The 25,388-nt window shown below is 43.8% G+C and overlaps 1 protein-coding gene across 12 annotated transcripts in view; it reads right to left on the bottom strand.

The window, feature by feature from the left end:
- CXXC5 (CXXC finger protein 5) overlaps window positions 1-25,388 on the bottom strand; it is a 446,772-nt gene that overhangs the window by 52,791 nt on the left and 368,593 nt on the right. The gene's annotated exons all lie outside the window — the stretch shown is intronic.

Raw genomic sequence — 25,388 nt, 5'->3', positions numbered from 1 at the left:
GCAGCCCAGCATTCTTCTGGCTTTAGCTATCGCCTTGTCACATTGTTTCGACGACTTCAGATCATTAGACACTATCACCCTTAGGTCTCTCTCCTGCTCCGTGCACATCAGCCCTTCACCCCCCATCGAATACAGTTCTCTTTTGGATTTCCACACCCCATATGCATTACTCTGCACTTCTTGGCATTGAATCTCAGCTGCCATATCTTCGACCACTCTTCCAGCTTCCTTAAATCTCGTCTCATTCTCTCCACTCCTTCTGGCGTGCCCACTCTGTTGCAGATCTTAGTGTCATCTGCAAACAGACAAACCTTGCCTTCTATCTCGTCCACCATGTCGCTTACGTAGATATTGAACAGGACTGGTCCCAACACCGATCCTTGCGGCACTCCGCTTAACACCGCTCTCTTCTGAGTAAGTTCCATTTATCATCACACATTGTCGTCTGTCCGTCAACCAGTTTGCAATCCAGGCCAACACCTCGGCACTCACTCCTAAACTTCTCATTTTATTCACCAGCCTCCTGTGTGGGACCGTATCAAAAGCCTTACTGAAATCCAAATAGATGACATCGAGTGCTCTTCCTTGATCCAATTCCCTAGTCACCCAGTCGAAAAAGTCGATCAGATTTGTCAGGCAGGATCTTCCCTTGGTGAAACCATGCTGCCTCTGGACCAGCAATTCCTCAGACTGTAGATAGTTCACTATTCTTTCTTTCAGCAGCGACTCCATCACTTTACCCACCACTGAGGTGAGGCTAACCGGCCTGTAATTTCCAGCCTCCTCTCTGCTCCCACTCTTGTGAAGCGGGACCACCACCGCTCTTCTCCAATCACTCGGCACCACTCCCGTTTCTAGTGATCTAGACTGTTTCTAGTGAGGCGACTGTTTTAATGTATTTCCGCCCTGGAGGCGACTGTTCAGTTCCTTGTAAACCGGTGCGATATGTATTCTTTACAGGAACATCGGTATATAAAAATAAATAAATAAATAAATAAATAAATCTAGTGAATAGGTCTCGCAGCGGACGCGCCAGCACATCTCTGAGCTCCCTCAGAATCCTGGGATGAAACTCATCAGGCCCCATGGCTTTGTCCACTTTCAGTTTTCCCAACTCTTCCCATACATTCTCTTCTGTAAACGGAGTTACATCTACTCCACTCCCCTCCAGTTTCTTGATAACTAGTGACGGTCCTTTTCCTGGGTCCTCTTTAGTGAACAACGAACTGAAGTATTTGTTTAGTATTTCTGCTCTCTCTCATTCCCACATGCTGTCCTGCTCAAGCACAGGTTCTCACTGTCACAGTGGAAGAGGACCTGGAGGCTCATCTGCATACTGCTCCCAGCATCCCCCGGGAGAGGAGTCCAGAGATCACCGCGAGCGATCCAGGGATTGAATTCCACAGCCCCAGCTTCCAGTGGCCCCGCACCCTTTGCAATAGAAGAGGACCGGAAGACTCATCTGCATACTGCTCCCAGCATCCACCTGGAGAGGAGTCCAGAGGTCACTGCGAGCGATCCAAGGATTGGATTCCCCAGCTTCCAGAGGCCTTGCACCCTTTGCAGGAAAAGAGGACAGGAAGCACGCGCCGCCCTTCAATAATTTGAGTGAAGATCAATTTAATTGTGGTTAAAAAGGACTGGTAAGTAAAGCTTTGGGAAATCTTTGTACTTATAAAAGTTTGGAGAAAGGTGATATAGTGGAATATATTCTTTAGAGTTTGTGTATGTCTGAGGTAATAGACAAGCCAGAGATAGTTAATTCTAATATCTGTTTTTCCCACCCACTCAACCATTGATTTTTAGGCAAAAGACACTTTCTCATTAAAAATCAATCAAGGTCATATCTAAATCATACTATTGTACCAGCCCTTATTGAAAGTTTAATCATGTCCTTGTAGGACACTAGCTGATTAATTGGTAAATTCACTTGTAAATATAAAGTACTCTCATTCCAGCTCCCTTAGTATCCTAGACTTAACTAGGAACTCAATAAAATTAAGATGAAGGCAGCAATCCAGCAGCAAGAGGGGGATTAACAGTCTTTTGCATTGAGTGTCACATGTATGATTTTTTACTCGCCAGTGCGAGATTGTATGTGTGCACTCAGTGCAAAGAGCTCCTGGCTCTCAGGGAACGAGTTCAATCTCTGGAAGCTAGAGTTGCGGCGGAGCTGAGGTAGACAGAGAGGTACATTGATGAGACCTTCAGGGACATAGTAGCCAAGTCCCAAATCCAGTCTGGCAGTCCCAGTGCTGCCTTGGATCAGAAAGGTCTCCCAGTAGGAGATCACCCTGGTGTAGCAGGAAGTGATCCTGTAGCAAGGACCTGCTCTCCAGGTGATGTATTGTCCTCTCGCACTGAGGACAAGTCTCCCAGGGCTACTGCCCAGGAGAGAAGGGTTAGGCCGGCCATCACAGTTGGTGATTCAATTATTAGAAATGTAGATAGCAAGGTGGCTGGTGGATGTGAGGACTGCCTGGTGCGAAGGTGGCAGACCTCACATGTCACCGGGAAGAGCCGGCTGTTGTGGTACATGTAGGCATCAACGACATACGAAAATATGGGACAGAGGTTATGGAAGCCAAATTTAGGATTTTATGTAGGAAGCTGAAGTCCAGAACCTCAGGGTGGCATTCTCTGAAATGCTTCCTATTCCAATTGCAGGTCCCCAGAGGACAAACCTCCAGAGTTTCAATGCGTGGATTAAACGATGGTGCAGGGAAGAGGCATTCAGTTTTGTAAGGAACTAGGGAAAATTATGGGGAAGGGGAGGACTTTTCCGAAAGGATGGGCTCCACCTTAACCAGAGTGCAACCAAGCTGCTGGCACTAACTTTTAAAAAGGAGATAGAGCAGCTTTTAAACTAGAATTTACACTAGAATTTAAACTAGGAATTATTAGGAAGGGAATGCTTAATAGAACGGAAAATGTCATAATGCCTCTATATCGCTCCATGGTGAGACTGCACCTTGAATACTGTGTACAATTATGGTCGCCGCAGCTCAAAAAAGATATAGTTGCGATGGAGAAGGTACAGAGAAGGGCAACCAAAATGATAAAGGGGATGGAACAGCTCCCCTATGAGGAAAGGCTGAAGAGGTTAGGGCTGTTCAGCTTAGAGAAGAGATGGCTGAGGGGGGATATGATAGAGGTCTTGAACGAGTAGATGTGATTCAGTTATTTACACTTTCGAATAATAGAAGGACTAGGGGGCATTCCATGAAGTTAGTAAGTAGCACATTTAAGTAATCGGAGAAAATTCTTTTTCACTCAACGCACAATAAAGCTCTGGAATTTGTTGCCAGAGGATGTGGTTAGTGTAGTTAGTGTAGCTGGGTTCAAAAAAGGTTTGGATAAGTTCTTGGAGGAGAAGTCCATTACCTGCTATTAATCAAGTTTACTTAGGGAATAGCCACTGCTATTATTTGCATCAGTAGTATGGGATCTTCTTAGTGTTTGGATAATTGCTAGGTTCTTGTGGCCTGGTTTGGCCTCTGTTGGAAACAGGATGCTGGACTTGGCATGGCAATTTCTTATGTTCTTAACAAGGGGGAAAGCTGACAGTCACTCAGCAGTGCATGGTTCAGAGAAATGTATCCTTGAAAGATAGTAATGAAACAGGAAAGTTAGGGCATCCCAACAGAGAGGTTCCAATAAAAGCAAATGTAGTCCACGTGCCTATATGTAGAAAATCACCTGAGCTAAAGATTTCCAAATTATCTCTAAGAACTGAAAAGCAGATTCTTAATACAAAGAAAAAACACACTTTGAAATGTCTGTATGCCAATGCCAGAAGTCTAAGAAGTAAGATGGGAGAATTAGCGTGAATAGCAGTAAATGATGAGATTGACATAATTGGCAACACAGAAACCTGGTGGAAGGAGGATAACCAATGGGATAGTGCTATAGCAGGGTACAAATTATATCGCAATGATAGGGAGGAGCAACTTGGTGGGGGTGTGGCATGTTATGTCCGGGATGGTATAGAGGAAAAAAGGATAAAGTTCATACAAGAGACTAAATGCTCAGTAGAATCTATATGGGTAGAAATCCCATGTGTGTTGGGTAAGAGTATAGTAATAGGAGTATACTACCATCTACCTGGACAAAATGGTCAGACAGATGATGAAATGCTAATAGAAATCAGGGAAGCTAATCAATTTGGCAGTGCAAAAATAATGGGAGATTTCAATTACCAAATAGTACAACGGAAGCACTGCCTTGCACTAAGCAAGTATACTGTCAATGCAATGTGCAAGGAAAAGATTTATAGTTCCACAAAATGTATAGAGTATATTAATGCAAATTTATTCTTACAGTCACTTTAGAAAACGGCAACTCCACAAGTGTATCAGTAAGCAAACGAATATCAGTCCCCCGACATGGTCCAGTGTTTCACTGGTGGCTGCATCGGGAGGGACCACAGTGATTATAAATTCTGTAATACAAACATATAAAATCAAAATGGAACAGAACAGAAGGCTACTATAACATCAAAATGAAGGGTAAGTGCATACCTTTAAATTGAACCATGGAGCGCGAACGCCCTCACCCTGTCAACTTATTTAAAGAAAAAGCCTTGGCGCCAAAACAGATGCCATCGCGAGAACGTCAAAAATAGTCCCGCCCCCTAAACTTAACCAAACAGATGCCATTCAATGTCCTTATTAAGCCCGTGAGGATGAATGGTATTAAGGGTAAAAATCCACCTTTGCTCTCTCTTCCCTAGCATTTCAGCATAATCATCTCCCCTCACAGAGGGGGGAACGATCTCCAAAACTAAAAATGACAGGTCAGAAATGGAATGGCACAACTGGATCCAATGAGACACCAGGGGTTCGTCGGTTCTAAGGAGTCTGATATTCGAACAATGTTCAATGATGCGAGTTTTCACCATTCTCTTAGTTTTGCCCACGTACAAACGGGGGCACGGGCACTGTATCAAATAGACTACCCCTTTAGTAGTGCAGTCAGACACCCCACGGAGTTGAAAAATCTGTCCAGAGTCAGGATGTTTAAAAGTCGAGATAACAGACGTGTGGCTGCACATTGTGCAGCGACCACAGGGGCTGTGAGAGCCCGTCCCCCGAGTGATTTCAATTACCCCAATATTGACTGGGTAAATGTAACATCAGGACTTGCTAGAAACATAAAATTCCTGGATGTAATAAATGACTGCTCCATGGAGCAATTGGTTCAGGAACCAACAAGAGAGGGAGCTATTTTAGATTTAATTCTTAGGGGAACGCAGGATTTGGTGACAGAGGTAACGGTGGTGGGGCCACTTGGCAATAGTGATCATAACATGATCAAATTTAAACTAATAACTGGAAGGGGGACCATCAGTAAGTCTACAGCTCTAACGCTAAATTTTCAAAAGGGAAACTTTGATAAAATGAGGAAAATAGTTAGAAAAAAAACTGAAAGGTGCAGCTGCAAAGGTTAAAAGTGTTGAACAGGCATGGACATTGTTTAAAAATACAATCCTAGACGCGCAGTCCAGGTGTATTCCACGCATTAAGAAAGGTGAAAGGAAGGCAAAACGATTAACGGCATGGTTAAAAGGTGAGATGAAAGAGGCTATTTTAGCCAAAAAAAAATCCTTCAAAAATTGGAAAAAGGATCCATCTGAAGAAAGAAGGATAAAGCATAAGCATTGTCAAATTAAGTGTAAAACATTGATAAGACAGGCGAAGAGAGAATTTGAACTGAAGTTGACCGTTTAGGCAAAAACTCATAATAAAAACTTTTTAAAATATATCCAAAGCAAAAAACCTGTGAGGGAGTCAGTTGGACCATTAGATGACCGAGGGGTTAAAGGGACTCTTAGGAAAGATAAGGCCATTGCAGAAAGACTAAATTAATTCTTTGCTTCTGTGTTTACTTATGAGAATGTTGGAGAGATACCATTTCCGTAGATGGTTTTCAAGGGTGATGAGTCAGACGAACTGAACCAAATCACTGTGAGCCTGGAAGATGTAGTAGGCCGGACTGACAAACTAAAGAGTAGCAAATCACCTGGACTGGATGGTATGCATCCTAGGGTACTGAAGGAATTCAAAAATGAAATTTCTGATCTATTAGTTAAAATATGTAACCTATCATTTAAATCATCTTTTGTACCTTAAGACTGGAGAGTTGCCAATATAACCCCAATATTTAAAGAGGGCACCAGGGGCGATCCTGGAAACTATAGGCCAGTGAGCCTGACTTCAGTGCCAGGAAAAATAGTGGAAACTATTCTAAAGATCAAAATCGTAGAGCATATAGAAAGACATGGTTTAATGGAACACAGGCAACATGGATTTACTCATGGGAAGTCTTGCCTAACAACTCTGCTTCATTTTTTTGAAGGGGTTAATAAACATATAGATAAAGATGAACCAGTAGATGTAATGTATTTGGATTTTCAGAAGGTGTTTGACAAAGTCCCACATGAGAGGCTTCTAAGAAAACTAAAAAGTCATGGGACAGGAGGCAATGTCCTTTTGTGGATTACAAACTGGCTAAAAGACAGGAAACAGAGAATAGGATTAAATGGACAATTTTCTCAGTGGAAGGGAATGGGCAGCGGATTGCCTCAGGGATCTGTAATGGGACCCGTACTTTTCAATATATTTATAAATGATGTGGAAAGAAATATGACAAGTGAGGTAATCAAATTTGCAGATAATACAAAATTGTTCAGAGTAGTTAAATCACAAGCTGATTGTGATAAATTGCAGGAAGACCTTGTGAGACTGGAAAATTGAGCATCCAAATGGCAGATGAAATTTAATGTGGATAAGTGCAAAGTGATTCATATAGGGAAAATAACCCATACTATAGTTACAAAATGTTAGGTTCCATATTAGGAGCCACCACCCAGGAAAGAGTTCTAGGCGTCATAGTGGATAACACATTGAAATCATCGATTCAGTGTGCTGCGGCAGTCAAAAAAGCAAACAGTATGTTGGGAATTATTAGAAAGGGAATGGTGAATAAAATGGAAAATGTCATAATGCCTCTGTATCGCTCCATGGTGAGACCGCACCTTGAATACTGTGTACAATTCTGGTCGCCGCATCTGAAAAAAGATATAGTTGTGATGGAGAAGGTACAGAGAAGGGCGACGAAAATGATAAAGAGAATGGAACTGCTCCCCTATGAGGAAAGACTAAAGAGGTTAGGATGTTTCAGCTTGGAGAAGAGACGGCTGAGGGAGGATATAATAGAGATGTTTAAAATCATGAGAGGTCTAGAACTGGTTAGTGTTAATCAGTTATTTACTCTTTCAGATAATAGAAAGACTAGGGGGCACTCCATGAAGTTAGCATGTGGCACATTTAAAACTAATTGGAGAAAGTTCTTTTTCACTCAACGCACAATTAAACTCTGGAATTTGTTGCCAGAGGATGTGGTTAGTGCAGTTAGTTTGGCTGTGTTTAAAAAAGGATTAGATAAGTTCTTGGAGAAGTCCATTACCTGCTATTAATTAAGTTGACTTAGAAAATAGCCAGTGCTATTACTAGTAACAGTAGCATGGAATAGACTTAGATTTTGGGTACTTGCCAGGTTCTTATGGCCTGGATTGACCACTATTGGAAACAGGATGCTGGGCTTGATGGACCCTTGGTCTGACCCAGTATGGCATGTTCCTATGCTCTCTCTCATACAATCATTCATACACCCAGGCTCTCACTCCCACATGCTGTCTTGCTCAAGCACAGGCTCTCATTGTCACATGCTGTCTCTCACACACACAGAGGCTCTCACATGCTGTCTCTGCAAACATTCAGGTCCTCACTCCCCACACAGTCTCTCAACTCACTCACACACACACACACTCCTACAGGCCCTCAGCCTCTCTCTTGCCTCTGAGCCTCCTCTTATTTATTTAATTCTTTTTTAAACTGGTATTAGTGGTTACATCATACCGGTTTACATCCGAACTGAGGTAGAAAATACATCAAACAGGGACAGGGGATGGGACTACATGGAACAGGGGAGAAGCGTAGCTGGAGACTGGCAAACAAGAGATCAGTGTTAAACAATGAAACATAACAGATAAGTTCAAGTAACATATTGATGCAGCAAGGGGTTAAGACGCAGGGGATCTAATCTGGGTAAGCCTGTTTGAAAAGCCAGGTCTTTAATTTATTTTTGAATTTGATGGTGCAAGGCTCAAGTCGGAGGTTTGTGGGTAGTGAGTTCCAGTGGGTGGGACCGGCAATGGAGAAGGCTCGGTCGCTCGTGGAGATGAGGTGTGCCTTCTTGAGGGATGGGATATGGAGAGTTCCTAAATTGGTTGCTCTGGTGAGGCGAACAGCGTGGGTCTCGCGGCATGCCGTTGAGAGAGAATGTGTGCCGGGGAGGGGAGGGTGAGAGAGAGAGAGAGCAATGGGAGGGGGATGCCAGTGAGAGAGAATGTGTGTGTGAGAGAGGGGGGGTGACAAGAGCATAGTTGGTAAGAGGGGGGTGGGGAGGATGTGAGAGAGAGCATGGGAGATAAGAAAGAAACTCAAGACATGGCTGTTCGGTCGAGCCTTCCCTACTCTTAGCTCTTCAGCTTGACTCAGAATTTCTCCATCACCTCTGTAATTAAACAAGCTCTAAATTTTCACAAATACGTCATAATGAAGTTGGCTGCCTCCCTCCCACACCCTCTTCTGTATATTGTACTCTACTTTTGTTCTTTGTTCTCCCCTCTTTATTTCCTTTTCCCAGTTTAGGCGCCCTTGTTATTATGTAACTTTATGCTTCATCAAATTGTCTCTGGTTATTTAGTTATGGTTAACCGCTTAGTTCGACGTAAACCGAGTTGATTTGATTTGCATCAAGAAAGTTGGTATATAAAAGCTTTAAATAAATAAATAATAAATAAAATAAGAGAGGGTGGGTGGGGGGAGACTTGAGTGTGGGTTTCAGAGAGAAGGAACCTATATGAGGGGAGGGGGATGCCGGTGAGAGAGAATGTTTGTAACTATAACTGTACTATTTGTAATTATAACTGTTATAATACTACTAGTTGTTATATTACAACTACAATTTGCAACTGTTTGTTATATTACATTAAGCTATTCTCCTGCATTACCCTTACCAATTGCTGTCAGCTGTGAAATTGCATGTCTTCTACTCCAACTCCACTACTCCCACCAAGTGCAATAGTTTGTTTAAGTTGCCTCAATCTGTTCATTTGTAATACCGTGCATGCATCTGCATTATTCTGCTACAATTGTTTTAAACCTATTTAATTGCCTTAAGGTTCCCTCATATCCCAATTTGTTTTGCTTTCCAATACAACTGTTTACTAGCCCTCCATCCAATAATGCCCCCACACGCTTACCATCGTCCACCCATTTACCCACTCGGACCCCCCTCTAAACTATTCCTCCCCTCTTACAGCCACCACAACACTCAAAAAAGGCGTCTGACCTCCATCCCTATATCTCCCACCTCCCAAGCCCTTACCATCTCCCTCATTTCACTTCTACTCATCAACGCCCAATCCCTTAAACAAAAAACACACCTTCTCAATGATATTCTAACTGACTCCAAACCAGAAATCTTTGCAGTAACTGAAACCTGGTTCAAACCCTGCGACACCCCCCTCATTAACCAACTACCTTCCGAAAACTATGACATTTTCTCTATCCCCCGAAAAAAGAAAAGAGGAGGGGGCCTACTCCTCATAGCTAAAAAAGAATTCAAGCTCACCTCACAAACCTGCAATATTCCCAACCAATATGAAGTAGGCCTGTTCAAATCGCAATCCCTACAAATATGCCTTATATATACCCCTCCTGGTCTACTAGAAAAAGACCCCTCCCCCCTCATTGAATTCCTCACCATCTCCCTCTCCCCCGACATCCCCACGATACTCCTTGGCGACTTTAACCTGCATGTAGACACCATCCCACAATCCCCTACATGCGAAGCCTTCATCACAACCTTAGACGCAATGGGCCTTACCCAACTCATCCACTCTCCAACCCACAAAGCTGGTCACACCCTTGACCTCATTTTCACCAACTCACTCATAAACATCATCCACTCCCCCACATGCCTTCCTGTCCCCTGGTCCGATCACTCCATCATCAACACAACTCTCTCTCTACAAACCCCTCCCACCTCCTCCCCCACCCAGCCTAAATCCTTCCAATTCCGTAAAACCTGCCCTATAGATACCCTGACCACGGCTTGCTCCAACATCCCAAAACATATTGACCTGGAGACAGCAGATAGTGCTATATCCACCTGGACAGAAACTACCCTGAAAATCGCCAACAACCTATGCCCATTCATTCAAAAAACAATCACTCAAACCAAATCATCTAAAAAACCCTGGTACACCCAGACACTCAAAACCCAAAAAATCCAGCTTAGAACAGCAGAAAGACACTGGCGCAAACACCCCACCACTGCCACAAAAACCATTTATTACCAACTCATGCACGCATATAGAAACGCTATTCAAACTACAAAAAAGGAATACTATGCCAAGAAAATTCACCACCTCCAATTCAATCCAAAAGCACTGTTCACCCTAGTCTCACATCTTACCAAACCCAATATGTCTACACCCCAAGTCCCCTCCACACAGACCCGATGCAATGATATTGCCCTATTCTTTAAGAACAAAATATCTAACATCACCGCCAAGTTTACCCCTAACACCAAAAATTCCCCCAACACTAATAGTATAACCCCCCCCATCCTACACACACCTAACATCCTCACTTCCTTTGAACCCTCCTCAACACTAGAAATAGAAAACATTTTAAAAAAGATGAGACCCTCCTCCCACCCCTCAGACACTATCCCTACTAAACTACTACTCGCTATTCCTAAAACAATAGCCACTTCACTCCCCAAAATCGTGAATTGCTCCCTGGAACACGGCCTGGTACCCAACTCCCTGAAACAAGCTGTGGTCAAACCTATCCTAAAAAACCCTCCCTTGATCCTTCCAACCTATCCAACCTCCGTCCCATCTCCAATCTCCCTTTCCTCTCCAAAATCATTGAGAAACTAGTTAACTCCCGCCTCTCTGACCACATAGAACAATCCAACATACTCCCACCTACACAACATGGCTTTCGTAAACACCTCAGTACGGAATCCCTACTCCTTTCCCTCACAGACACCATCATCAAAGGAATGGATGCCGGTAAATCCTATCTTATCGCCATGCTAGATATTTCCGCTGCTTTCGATACTGTAAATCATAACATCCTCATCAACACTCTCACCAATATAGGAATCTTAGGTACTGCCCTCTCCTGGATAAAGTCCTTCCTCCAAAACCGCACCTACACAGTCCTCACTGATAATTTCACATCCCCCCCTGTTAATCTCGACTGTGGCGTCCCCCAAGGATCCTCCCTCTCTTCCACGCTATTCAACATCTACATGCTCCCCCTCACAAACCTCCTTTCCAACCTTGGTATTACACACTTCATCTATGCGGATGATGTGCAAATACTCATTCCCTTCACAGATACTGTACTCACTGCACTACATAAATGGGACACCATTCTCACCTCCATTAACCAACTTCTCACCGACATGCACTTAGCCCTTAACCCTCAGAAAACTGAACTCCTCCTCATCTCCTCCAAACATGCACCCATACCCTGTCCCTCCACGCTTCAGACTCCTAACTTTATCTCCGACACAAGAAACTTGGGTGTTATACTTGACAACCATCTAACCTTCAAACCATATATCAAATCTATCCTTAGCAGTTGCTATTTCAAACTCCAAACCCTCAAAAAACTCAAACCCCTCCTCTACTTCCATGACTTCCGCACAGTACTTCAATCACTAATTTTTTCAAAAATCGATTACTGTAACGCACTCTTACTTGGACTCCCTGCCACCCACATCAGACCTCTCCAACTCCTTCAAAACGCTACTGCACGCATCCTCTCTAATGTCAAGAAGAAAGACCACATTACCCCCACCCTCAATCTCCATTGGCTGCCCATCCATTCACGCATCCTATACAAGACCCTTACCCTCATCCACAAAAGTATTACTAACGAACACTACAACTGGTTAAACCCACCCTTCCTCCCTCGTACCTCCACAAGACCTACCCGCTCCTCCCTTCGTGGAACCCTTATTCCTCCATCTATAAAATCCACAAGACTCATCTCCACCACCAATAGGGCCCTTTCCCTCGCAGGCCCTTCCCTGTGGAACTCCATGCCTCTTGACCTTCGCACCAAAACCTCCACACCCACCTTTAAAAAGAAACTCAAAACCTGGCTCTTCCTCCAAGCATACCCCCAATCACCTTCACCACCTATAAACACCTTAACCCAACCTCCATCTAGTACTAACACCCCCACCACAGGACCCACACCCATCCCCTCAAGACAACCACAAACCCCTCACTTAACATCATGCACACAATAAATTATCACTTATTAGCACCGTACATATCCTCTTACCCCTTTCACTGTTGCCCTTGTGCATTTTCAAATATTGCACACAACCTATGTACATACCACTTGTTCATTGTTTCCTTGTTCATATTTTCTCCTCATGTTTCCGTCTTCACCCCCCCGCCCCCTCCTTTGTCTCGATCACCCCCTCCCCTCCCTCCCCTATTTATCTAGTTATTGATCTGTTACTATGTTTTAGGTTACACTATGTTCCTTGTAAAGGCTTTGCCTATATATATCCTTGTTATAAGTTATCTGTAAACCGGCACGATGTGCAAACGGTTGCCGGTATATAAAATTAAATAAATAAAAAATAAATAAAATGTGTGTGTGAGAGAGTGCGAGAGACAGCTTGGTTGGTAAGAGGGGGAGTGCGCAGGATGCTTGAGTGTGGGTTTCAGAGAGGGAGCCTGTATGAGGGTATGTGTACGTGGAAGGGACACTGTTACAGTGAATTTCTAGGGAAATTCTGCTCAAAACAAGAACAGATGTGCCAAAAAAAAGGCTCACCGCCCGTACATATAACAGGTACAGTTACTAGTATATAGATAAAGGTATAAATCTCAAACATATATATATGTTACAATATTAAAAAATCTATAAATTAATAAATTAGACATCGATATATAAACAAAGTTCAGACACAACTTTAAATTAAACATACACAGGCTGGGGTACATTTTAAAACACAGCGTGCGCGTGAACAAAAGCACGCCGGATTTTATAAGATGCGTGCGTAGCATCCGAGGTCGGCACGCGCAAGGGGGTGCACATTTGTGCAACTTGCATGCGCCAAGCTCTGCGCGCACTGCCCGTTCCCTCCGCCTCCCCCACCTTCCCTTCCCCTACCTAACCCACCCCCCTGGCCCTATCTAAACCCCCCCCACCTCTGCGGCACAAGTTACGCCTGCTCGAGGCAGGCATAACTTTGCGCGCGCCGGGCCGGCTGCCGCGCGCCATGTTCCGGTCCGGGGGCTGGTCCGGAGGCCGCACCATGCCCCCGGAACGCCCCCGGATGACGCGCCGACCGCATCACGCCCCCCTGCACTCCCCCAGATGACGCGCCGACCGCGTCACGCCCGACACGCCCACCCCAAGAAAGCCCCAGGACTTACGCGCGTCCCGGGGCTTTGCGTGTGCCGGAAGCCTATGCAATATAGGCTCAGCGCACGCAGGGGCCTTTTAAAAGGGTTACAAGCGTAACCCTTTTAAAATCCGGCCCATAGTGTAAACTGATCAATTGCATTAAAATGGATATAACAAAAAAATGTTTTTTACCTTTGCCTTTAATTCAGGCAATAATATACTATCATATAGATACAGCTGAGAAAACTCGAGGGGAGGAAATTATATAGACAAATCCTTTAACGTGATAGAACAAAAAATGAATTAAACAATTTACTAGTTACCATAAGCATAATCCTATACTGGTTATACAACAAAAAAATTTTTTTATATCGAGAGAAAATAAGTAAAAACACTGCATGATCTTTGATTGTCAAATATAGATTAAATAATATGGTTATATAATATGGATTCTTATTGTGATTCATTAGTAAATATAATTAATTCATTGTTAATTATATATTAAAATGTGATAAAACTGTGTATAAACTATATAAGATGAATAATTGTAAGTTATTCTAGAATTTAGAATATAAGAAAGTAAATAATAACCATAACACATCCCTCTGAAACCATCCCTTATAAACTCCTACTATCTATACACAAGGTGATCGCCAAACCTCTATCAAATATTCTCAACTGTTCTCTAGAGCATGGCATTGTCCCTAATTTTCTCAAACAAGCAGTAGTGAAACCGCTACTCAAAAAACCGAATCTTAACCCCGCCACCCTCTCTAATTACAGACCGGTTTCCAACCTACCCCTCCTAGCTAAAGTTCTTGAAAAAAAAGTTAATTCACGCCTCTCCGATCACCTTGAACAAAACAACATCCTCCCTTCCACCCAATATGGTTTCAGGAAGCATTTAAGTACTGAAACGTTGCTCCTCTCCCTACACGATACTCTTATCAGAGGAACCGACTCAGGATCCTCTTATCTGATCGCCATGCTTGACATCTCGGCTGCGTTCGACACAGTCAATCATGATGTCCTCCTCAACATCCTCATGAGTATTGGCATTACTGGCAATGCCCTCGCCTGGATTCAATCGTATCTCCAAAATCGCTTTTTTACTGTCCTAGTAGACAACAATGAATCTGATCCCATCAGTCTTCCCCAAGGTGTGCCCCAAGCTTCTTCACTCTCCTCTACGCTGTTTAATATATACATGATTCCCCTCACCACGCTCCTCACTAACCTGCACATCAAGCATTTCATTTATGCTGACGATGTACAACTCATCTTCCCGTTCTCTGACTCTATCCAAACTGCTTTACAAAACTGGGAATCCTGTCTTTCCTCCATCAACCAACTCCTACATGACATGCACCTAGCTCTAAATTCCAACAAGACTGAACTATTAATTATATCTAATAGGCAACCGCTCCCAGACATCCCACTTGCATACTCATCCACCAATTTCCCATCGCACACTCGCAATTTAGGTGTTATTATTGATAATCACCTTACTTTTAAACCATTCATTAAATCCATCATAAAGGATTGCTATTTTAAGCTACAAACGATAAAGAAACTCAGACCCCTACTACACTTCACTGATTTCCGTACAGTACTCCAGTCTATTATTTTATCTAAAATTGATTACTGTAATGCACTCTTTCTTGGCATCCCCGCAACACACACCAAACCATAACAACTTTTACAAAATGCCGCCGCTCGGATACTGACAAATACAAAAAAAAGAGACCACATCACTCCCACACTAATCGAATTACACTGGCTCCCAATACAGTCACGAATTCTTTATAAAGCACTTTCCATTATACACAAGAGTCTGTTAAATTCTAACCTCAACTGGATCAACCCCCCCTCCTCCCCCGCACCTCCAAGAGACATAGAAACATAGAAATGAAACATAGAAACATAGAAATGACGGCAGAAGAAGACCAAATGGCCCATCCAGTCTGCCCAGCAAGCTTCACTCATTTTTTCTCTCATACTTATCTGTTTCTCTTAGCTCTTGGTTCTATTTCCCTTCCACCCCCACCATTAATGTAGAGAGCGGTGATGGAACTGCATCCAAGTGAAATATCTAGCTTGATTAGTTAGAGGTAGTAGGGGTAGTAACCGCCGCAATAAGCAAGCTACACCCGTGCTTATTTGTTTTTACCCAGATTATGTTATACAGCCCTTATTGGTTGTTTATCTTCTCCCCTGCCGTTGAAGCAGGGAGCTATGCTGGATATGCGTGAAGTATCAGTTTTTTTCTTCTCCCCTGCCGTTGAAGCAGAGAGCTATGCTGGATATGCATCGAAAGTGAAGTATCAGGCACATTTGGTTTGGGGTAGTAACCGCCGTAACAAGCCAGCTACTCCCCACTTTGTGATTGTGAATCCTTTTTTCTTCTCCCCTGCCGTTGAAGTTATGCTGGATATGCTTGAAGTATCAGTTTTTCTTTTCCCCTGCCATTGAAGTAGAGAGCTATGCTGGAAATTCGTGATGTATCAGTCTTTCTCCCATGCCGTTGAAGCAGAGAGCTATGCTGGAAATTCGTGATGTATCAGTCTTTCTCCCATGCCGTTGAAGCAGAGAGCCATGCTGGATATGCGTCGAGAGTGAAGTATCCGGTACATTTGGTTTGGGGTAGTAACCACCGTAACAAGCCAGCTACTCCCCGCTTTGTGAGTGCGAACCCTTTTTTCTTCTCCCCTGCCGTTGAAGCAGAGAGCTCTGCTGGATGTGTGAAGTAACAGTTTTTCTTCTCCCCTGCCGTTGAAGCAGAGAACTATGCTGGATATGCATTGAAAGTGAAGTATAAGAATGGAGTGATCAAGCTAGTTGAAAGGCAGCAGGAATAGAGGAAGGTGGAGGTAGTAATTTGGTTATTTGGTTTGGGGTAGTAACCGCCGTAACAAGCCAGCTACTCCCGTCTTTGTGAGTGCAAATCCTTTTTTCCACATTTCCTCTTGCTGTTGAAGCTTAGTGTGATGTTGGAGTCACAGTAACCATGTGTATGTTTATTGAATAAGGGTATTGTCTCCAGGCAGTAGCCATCATTCTGGCGAGTCACCTACTCTTCATTGGCGGCCTCTTGACTTTATGGTTCCACAGTGTTTATCCCACGCCCCTTTGAAGTCCTTCACAGTTCTGGTCTTCACCACTTCCTCCGGAAGGGCATTCCAGGCATCCACCACCCTCTCCGTGAAGAAATACTTCCTGACATTGGTTCTGAATCTTCCTCCCTGGAGCTTCAAATCGTGACCCCTGGTTTTGCTGATTTTTTTCTTATGGTAAAGGTTTGTCATTGCCTTTGGATCATTAAAACTTTTCAAGTATCTGAAAGTCTGTATCATATCACCTCTGCTCCTCCTTTCCTCCAGGGTGGACATATTTAGATTCTTCAATCTCTCCTCGTACGTCATCCGATGAAGATCCTCCACCTTCCTGGTCGCCCTTCTCTGTACCGCTTCCATCTTGTCTTTGTCTTTTTGTAGATACGGTCTCCAGAACTGAACACAGTACTCCAGGTGAGGCCTCACCAAGGACCTGTACAAGGGAATAATCACTTCCCTTTTCTTACTCGATATTCCTCTCTCTATGCAGCCCAGCATTCTTCTGGCTTTTGCTATTGCCTTGTCGCATTGTTTCGCAGACTTCATATCATTAGACACTATCACCCCAAGGTCCCTCTCCTGCTCCGTGCACATCAGCCTTTCCCCCCCCATCGAATACAGTTCATTCGGATTTCCACTCCCCATATGTATGACTTTGCACTTCTTGGCATTGAATCTCAGCTGCCATATCTTCGACCACTCTTCCAGTTTCCTTAGATCCCGTCTCATTCTCTCCACTCCTTCCGGCTTGTCCACTCTGTTGCAGATCTTCGTGTCATCCGCAAAAAGACAAACCTTACCTTCTATCCCGTCCGCAATGTCGCTCACAAAGATATGGCTCAGGCCCATCTTGCTGACACCGGTCACTCTATTGCCCTATTCAACTCAAAACATCTGACGATCGGCCTAATTTATGCTCCCCCCGGATTACTGGAAGCAGACCCATCCTATATCATAGAGCTTACAGCAAAACACCTAAATTCCAGTAAACCTACCATCCTTTTGGGAGATTTTAATCTGCACGTAGATATCCAACCTCATTCTACCAACTGTAAAACTCTTCTCTCCTCTCTCAACAATATGGGTTTCAGACAAATAGTGACTGAACCAACTCACAAAGCAGGACATACGCTGGACCTTATCTTCATAAATGAAGGAATCACAACCCACACCACTCCAACTTGCACTCCGATACCGTGGTCAGACCACCGAATCATATCATCGGTGTTAAAAATAAAAGAACTTCCACCACAATCCACTCAACCAATAACTATATCGTTCAGGAAACAGTGCTCAGGAGACCAACTCAGTGAACACCTTGCTAAGGAACTAGAGCACCTAGACCTCTCCGACGCAAACTCAGCAACTTCATCATGGACCAACATCACTAAAAAGGTTGCAGATCAAATATGCCCCATGACAACTAAATCTATCAATCCAAACAAAGACAACAGGAGACCATGGTTCACACCGGAGCTAAAAAAACATAAACACGAGTTGAGATGCAAGGAACAAAATTGGCGAAAAAATCCATCTTCAACCACCCTCCTCATCTACAAATCATGCCTTAATTCACACAGAAACAACATCAACACAACAAAGAGAATATTCTTCTCCAAAAAAATCCACCACCTCATTTTCGACTCAAGAGCTCTTTTCTCCTATGTATCATCCCTCACAAAACCCCCGGCGACTACCATTCCAGACGATCAAGCACTAAATAAAGCGAACGAGCTGGCAGACTTCTTTGACAACAAAATCACCTCACTCCTAGCCCCCCTCAAGGGACCATCTACACATCCAAACCACGTATTTGGTTTACAACCACCACTCCCAATAGATCAACAACCATCGCAACCAACCGTCCAACAACTTAACACCTCACTAACAATACTCAACACTTTTGAGCCCACATCCACATTAGAAATAGAGAATATCCTCAAGAAGATAAAACCATCCTCCCATCCATCAGACCATATTCCATCCAACAAACTGAGTCTGATCACCAACACCATAGCCAAACCTTTAGCAGATATCATTAACTGCTCTCTCACCCAAGGACATGTCCCGAACCAACTTAAGTTAGCCATTCTCAAACCGCTTCTCAAAAAACCCAACTTGCCCACCTCAGACCCAGCTAACTTTAGACCCATAGCAAACCTCCCTATGATTGCCAAAGTTATGGAGAAAGTTGTCAACAAACAACTTACAGAATTTCTTGACGAAAACAATATCCTCACCTCAAACCAATTTGGCTTTCGTAAGTCTATGAATACCGAATCGCTATTAACATCATTATCAGACACTATCATCTTCAACCTAGAAAAGGGCCAACCTTGCCTCTTCGCTCTCCTGGATCTCTCATCAGCATTTGATACCGTAAACCACACGTACCTCCTGCAACGCCTAATAGACATCGGCATTACAGGAGCAGCTCTTAACTGGTTCAAATCATTTTTGGAGAACAGATCATACAAGGTCAAGATAAATAACAAAGAGTCCCACACCATCGAATCCAAGAGGGGGGTACCGCAAGGATCATCCCTCTCTCCGACTCTTTTCAATATTTATCTGCTCCCGCTCTGTCAACTACTCACTAACCTTAAACTAAGGCATTACCTATACGCGGATGATATTCAAATCCTCATCCCTATAGAAGATTCCCTACACAAAGCCATATCATTCTGGAATAAATGTCTGTCAGCTATCAACAATCTACTCACCAGCCTCAACTTGGTTCTAAACAAAAACAAAACCGAAATCCTCATTATAGCACCGGAAAACTATACCCCCCTCCTCACATTCTAACACTAACCAACATCCGGACACCGCAGGGCTCTCCACCACGCAACAAGTTAGAGACCTGGGAGTCATCATAGACAGCAGACTCAGTCTCAACAAATTCGTCAACAACACAACAAAAGAATGTTTCTTTAAACTTCAAACAATAAAGAAACTCAAACCACTCCTCCTTTACAGAGACTTCCACATGGTTTTACAAGCCATCATACTCCCAAAGCTGGATTACTGTAACTCTCTCCTCCTAGGCCTACCAGCATGCACCACCAAACCACTTCAGATGGTCCTGAACGCCTCTGCAAGAATTCTCTCAAATGCCAAAAAAAGAGATCATATCACCCCAATCCTCCACCACCTCCACTGGCTTCCGATTAAATACAGGATCCAGTTCAAGTCTTTAATGATGATACATAAGGCCTTACACAACATCACACCTCTCAACTTAACATTTCAAATTCAACTACACTCATCCGTGAAACCAACCAGAAGCGCTTATCAGAACAGACTAATCACACAACCGGCGAAATCCGCTCTGAGGAAACGTGCACTATCCACAGCGGGCCCTTCACTTTGGAACTCTCTCCCTCCAGACCTGCGTCTAGAACCATGCCACACTACATTTAAAAAGAAACTTAAGACTTGGTTGTTCAAACAAGCTTTCCCCTTGAGCCAATGAACAGGAAGAAAAGTATTTTCACTCCCACATGCCATGTTATTTATTGATTTATTTATTTTCACTCCCACATGCCATGTTATTTATTGATTTATTTAACTGCATGTTTATTAACGGTCTAATATTATACACTATTTGCTTACTTTGATTAGTTTTTGTTATATGTTAAAACTTGTTCACTTCGTTTGTTCAATGGAAAAACTTGCTTACTTCATTTGTTCAATTGTAAAAACGTTTTTCCTAATTCTGTTCTATGTAAACCGCTAAATGTAGCGATAGTTACTGTTCCTTGTAAACCGGGGTGATATGTATATTATACAGGAACCTCCGGTATATAAATTATATAAATAAATAAATAAATAAATATTGAACAGGACCAGTCCCAACACAGATCCTTGCGGTACACCACTTAAAACCGCTCTCTCTTCAGAGAAGGTTCCATTTACCATCACACATTGTCTTCTGTCCGTCAACCAATTTGCAATCCAGGTCACCACCTCGGCACTCACTCCTAAGCTTCTCGTTTTATTCACCAGTCTCCTGTGCGGAACCGTATCAAAAGCTTTGCTGAAATCCAAGTATATGACATCGAGCGCTCTTCCTTGATCCAATTCCTTGGTTACCCAGTCAAAAAAGTCAATCAGATTTGTCTGACAGGATCTTCCCCTGGTGAATCCATGTTGCCTCTGGTCCATCAATTCTCCGGACTGTAGATAGTTCACTATTCTCTCTTTCAGCAGAGACTCCATTACTTTTCCCACCACCGAAGTGAGGCTAACCGGTCTGTAGTTGCCAGCCTCCTCCCTGTTCCCACTCTTGTGAAGCGGGACCACCACCGCTCTTCTCCAATCTCTCGGCACCACTCCTGTTTCTAGGGATCTATTGAACAGGTCACACAGCGGACCCGCCAGAACATCTCTGAGCTCCCTCAATATCCTTGGATGAATCCCATCAGGCCCCATGGCTTTGTCCACTTTCAGGTTCTTTAGCTCTTCCCACACATTTTCTACTGTAAAAGGATTTTCATCTATTCCACTTCCCTCCAGTTTCTTGTTGTGTAGAGATGGTCCTTCTCCAGGGTCTTCTTTAGTGAACACAGAGCTGAAGTATTCGTTTAATATTTCTGCCATTTCTTCGTCTGTCTCCACACATTGATCATTACCACCTTTCAATTTCACTATACCACTTTGGACCTTTCTCTTTTCGCTGATGTATCTGAAAAATGTTTTGTCACCATTTTTTATCTCCTTGGCAATCCTCTCTTCTGCTTGATTTTTTGCCAACTTGATTGTTTTCTTCGTCTCCCTCAGTTGATACAAATATTCTTCTTTGTGCTCCTCCCTTTGGGATCCTTTATATTTCTTGAAAGCTGTTCTTTTAGCTTTAATTTTGTCAGCCACCTCCTTTGAGAACCAGATAGGTTTCAATTTTCTTTTGCTTTTCTTTATGTTTCTAACATATAGAGCAGTTGCCTTGGTGATTGCTCCTTTTAGATTGGTCCACTGCTGATCCACATCTCTCTCGTTCTACCCGCCCAGCCCTCCAAGGAACACTTCGGGCCCAATCAAATCTTTTAAACTCTCCTCCACTATAAACAGAGCTTTTTCACTTGTCGGCCCCACCATATGGAACTCCCTGCCCCATGATATTCGCATGGAGACATATACCCCCACTTTAAAAAAAAAAACCTGAAAACCTGGCTCTTTCAACAAGCCTACCCCATGTCACCCCCCATTACTTAAAACTCCTCTGTGAATTATCCACTGATATATTATTATGAACGCCTATTGTCCGCTGATTTTGTACTATGCACTCCTATGTATATAGTTATGGTTACAGTTTTATTTCATTGCATCTACTCATTGATTTTTGTTATATGTAAGGGCTCCTCCCAAAAGTTAATTGTATTTTTCCTAGTTCACTAATTATCTGTTATATGTAAGGGCCCTGCCCAAAAGTTTTTGTTTTTTGTAAACCGATGCGATGTGCGAACGGATATCAGTATAAAAGAGACGTTAAATAAATAAATAAATAAATGTTTATTATAATATAAAAATTAAAAAATATAAAACTAGGTTCTGTACTTACAGGTTGACAAGAATAAATCTCCACACACTTTTTTACATAGTTAGGGTCCTTTATAGAAGTGTAAATTCTTTATCTATTAGCTCAGTGATGGCGAACCTATGACACCCATGTCAGAGGTGACACGCCAAGACGTTTTTGCTGACACATGCAGCGTTTCATGGACTATCGGGAATTTTTTTTTTTTTTTTTTAAATCGGCTGTGCCGAGCCTTTTTTTTTTTCGGCTGTGCCAACCCTTAAAAATTTGTTTTTTTAGTATCCCCCCACCCTCCGGACCCCTCCACCCCCCCCAATGCCCCCAGGCGCAGGGAGGCTCATGCAGCACAGCGATAGGCAGGGCCGTGGTGAGGCTCACGTCACCATGGCTCGAAGAAAAAGATCGCATTTAAATGCTCTGATGCTCCTCCTCCTTCCGGCCTGTGCGGCCCCAGAAGTAAACGTTGCCGGAGCCACGTGGGCAGGAAGGAGGAGAAGCATCAGCGCGTGCAGAAGAGGAGTAGCACTTGTGCTTACGGGCCGCCACGAATTCCAAGTCCCGAGAAGAGGAAGAGGCTCGGTAGCAGGGCCGCCGCGGCCCGAGAAGATCAGGGCCGCTGCAGAGCCCATCCTGCGGCGACCCGCGAAGAGGAGGCCCAGAGGCCCATCTACCTTATAAATGGCCTGTGACCGACGGCCCGCAAATGCGCAGTAGAGCACAGCTCTACTGCGCATGTGCGGGCAAGGACGTCGGTCAGAAAAAAAAAATGGCGGTGGGGCCGCAGGAGCGGGAGGAGAAGCAGCGGCGGTGCCGCTACTTCTCCTCCCCAGATCTGCCGGCAGATCTCGGGGGGGGGGTCACTGGCGCGCGCGCGCGCGGGAGTGACACCCCCCCCCCCCGAGATCTGCCGGCAGGAGCGGGAGGAGTTAATGGAGCCGGGTGAGGGTTGCGGGAAGTCGCGCTTACGGCGCCGGGAGGAAATGGAGGTGGGTGTGGGCTGCGAGGAGTTGCGAGTACGGCGTCGGAAGGAAATGGAGGCGGGTGAAGGGAGGGACTGAGTGGGAGGGAGGGAGGGAGAGGGGGACTGAGTGAGTGGGAGGGAGGGAGAGGGGGACTGAGTGAGTGGGAGGGAGAGGGGGGACTGAGTGAGTGGGAGGGAGAGAGAGGGGGGACTGAGTGAGTGGGAGGGAGTGAGGGAGAGGAGGGAGTGAGGGAGAGGAGGGAGTGAGGGAGAGGGGGGAGAGAGGGAGGGAGGGACTGAGTGAGAGGAGAGGGAGGGTGGAGAGGAGTGCGTGGGGGAGGGGGGTGGTGAAGAGTGAGGGGAGAGAGAATGAGGGGGAGGTGAGAGACAGAGGGATGTAGCCCGTTTTAACGGGCTTAACGGCTTGTCTTATATAGTTTATACACAGTTATATCATATTTTAATATATAATTAACAATGAATTAATTATATTTACTAATGAATGATTTCTTTGCTTCGGTGTTTACTGAAGAGGATGTTGGGGAGGTACCCGTAATGTAGAAGGTTTTCATGGGTAATGATTCAGATGGACTGAATCAAATCAAGGTGAACCTAGAAGATGTGGTAGGCCTGATTGACAAACTGAAGAGTAGTAAATCACCTGGACCGGATGGTATACACCCCAGAGTTCTGAAGGAACTAAAAAATGAAATTTCAGACCTATTAGTAAAAATTTGTAACTTATCATTAAAATCACCCATTGTACCTGAAGACTGGAGGATAGCAAATGTAACCCCAATATTTAAAAAGGGCTCCAGGGGCGATCCGGGAAACTACAGACCGGTTAGCCTGACTTCAGTGCCAGGAAAAATAGTGGAAAGTGTTCTAAACATCAAAATCACAGAACATATAGAAAGACATGGTTTAATGGAACAAAGTCAGCATGGCTTTACCCAGGGCAAGTCTTGCCTCACAAATCTGCTTCACTTTTTTGAAGGAGTTAATAAACATGTGGATAAAGGTGAACCAGTAGATATAGTATATTTGGATTTTCAGAAGGCGTTTGACAAAGTTCCTCATGAGAGGCTTCTAGGAAAAGTAAAAAGTCATGGGATAGGTGGCGATGTCCTTTCATGGATTGCAAACTGGCTAAAAGACAGGAAACAGAGAGTAGGATTAAATGGGCAATTTTCTCAGTGGAAGGGAGTGTACAGTGGAGTGCCTCAGGGATCTGTATTGGGACCCTTACTTTTCAATATATTTATAAATGATCTGGAAAGAAATACGAGTGAGATAAACAAATTTGCAGATGACACAAAATTGTTCAGAGTAGTTAAATCACAAGCAGACTGTGATAAATTGCAGGAAGACCTTGTGAGACTGGAAAATTGGGCATCCAAATGGCAGATGAAATTTAATGTGGATAAGTGCAAGGTGATGCATATAGGGAAAAATAACCCATGTTATAATTACACAATGTTGGGTTCCATATTAGGTGCTACAACCCAAGAAAGAGATCTAGGTGTCATAGTGGATAACACATTGAAATCGTCGGTACAGTGTGCTGCGGCAGTCAAAAAAGCAAACAGAATGTTGGGAATTATTAGAAAGGGAATGGTGAATAAAACGGAAAATGTCATAATGCCTCTGTATCGCTCCATGGTGAGACCGCACCTTGAATACTGTGTACAATTCTGGTCACCGCATCTCAAAAAAGATATAATTGCGATGGAGAAGGTACAGAGAAGGGCTACAAAATGATAAGGGGAATGGAACAGCTCCCCTATGAGGAAAGACTAAAGAGGTTAGGACTTTTCAGCTTGGAGAAGAGACGACTGAGAGGGGATATGATAGAGGTGTTTAAAATCATGAGAGGTCTAGAACGGGTAGTTGTGAATCGGTTATTTACTCTTTCGGATAGTAGAAAGACTAGGGGGCACTCCATGAAGTTAGCATGGGACACATTTAAAACTAATCGTATAAAGTTGGAAACAGGATGCTGGGCTTGATGAACCCTTGGTCTGACCCAGTATGGCATTTTCTTATGTTCTTATGGTCTGTAGAGGGTGTGTGTGTATGCGTGTATGAGATGAGTTGAGAGATTGTGTTTGAGAGTGAGGACCTGAATGTTTGCAGAGACAGCATGTGCTTGAGCAAGACAGCATGTGGGAGAGAGAGAAAGCCTGTGTGTGATTGGCACATGTAATCTTTGGGAATGTGCAAGAATAGCACACTCTCTACGGATCTCACAATGTACG

Source organism: Rhinatrema bivittatum, chromosome 18 (genome assembly GCF_901001135.1).
Source record: "Rhinatrema bivittatum chromosome 18, aRhiBiv1.1, whole genome shotgun sequence".
NCBI classification, from domain to species: domain Eukaryota; kingdom Metazoa; phylum Chordata; class Amphibia; order Gymnophiona; family Rhinatrematidae; genus Rhinatrema; species Rhinatrema bivittatum.
The sequence above is the reverse complement of the archived record's forward strand: the minus strand, read 5'-3'. Positions and strand labels throughout refer to the sequence as shown.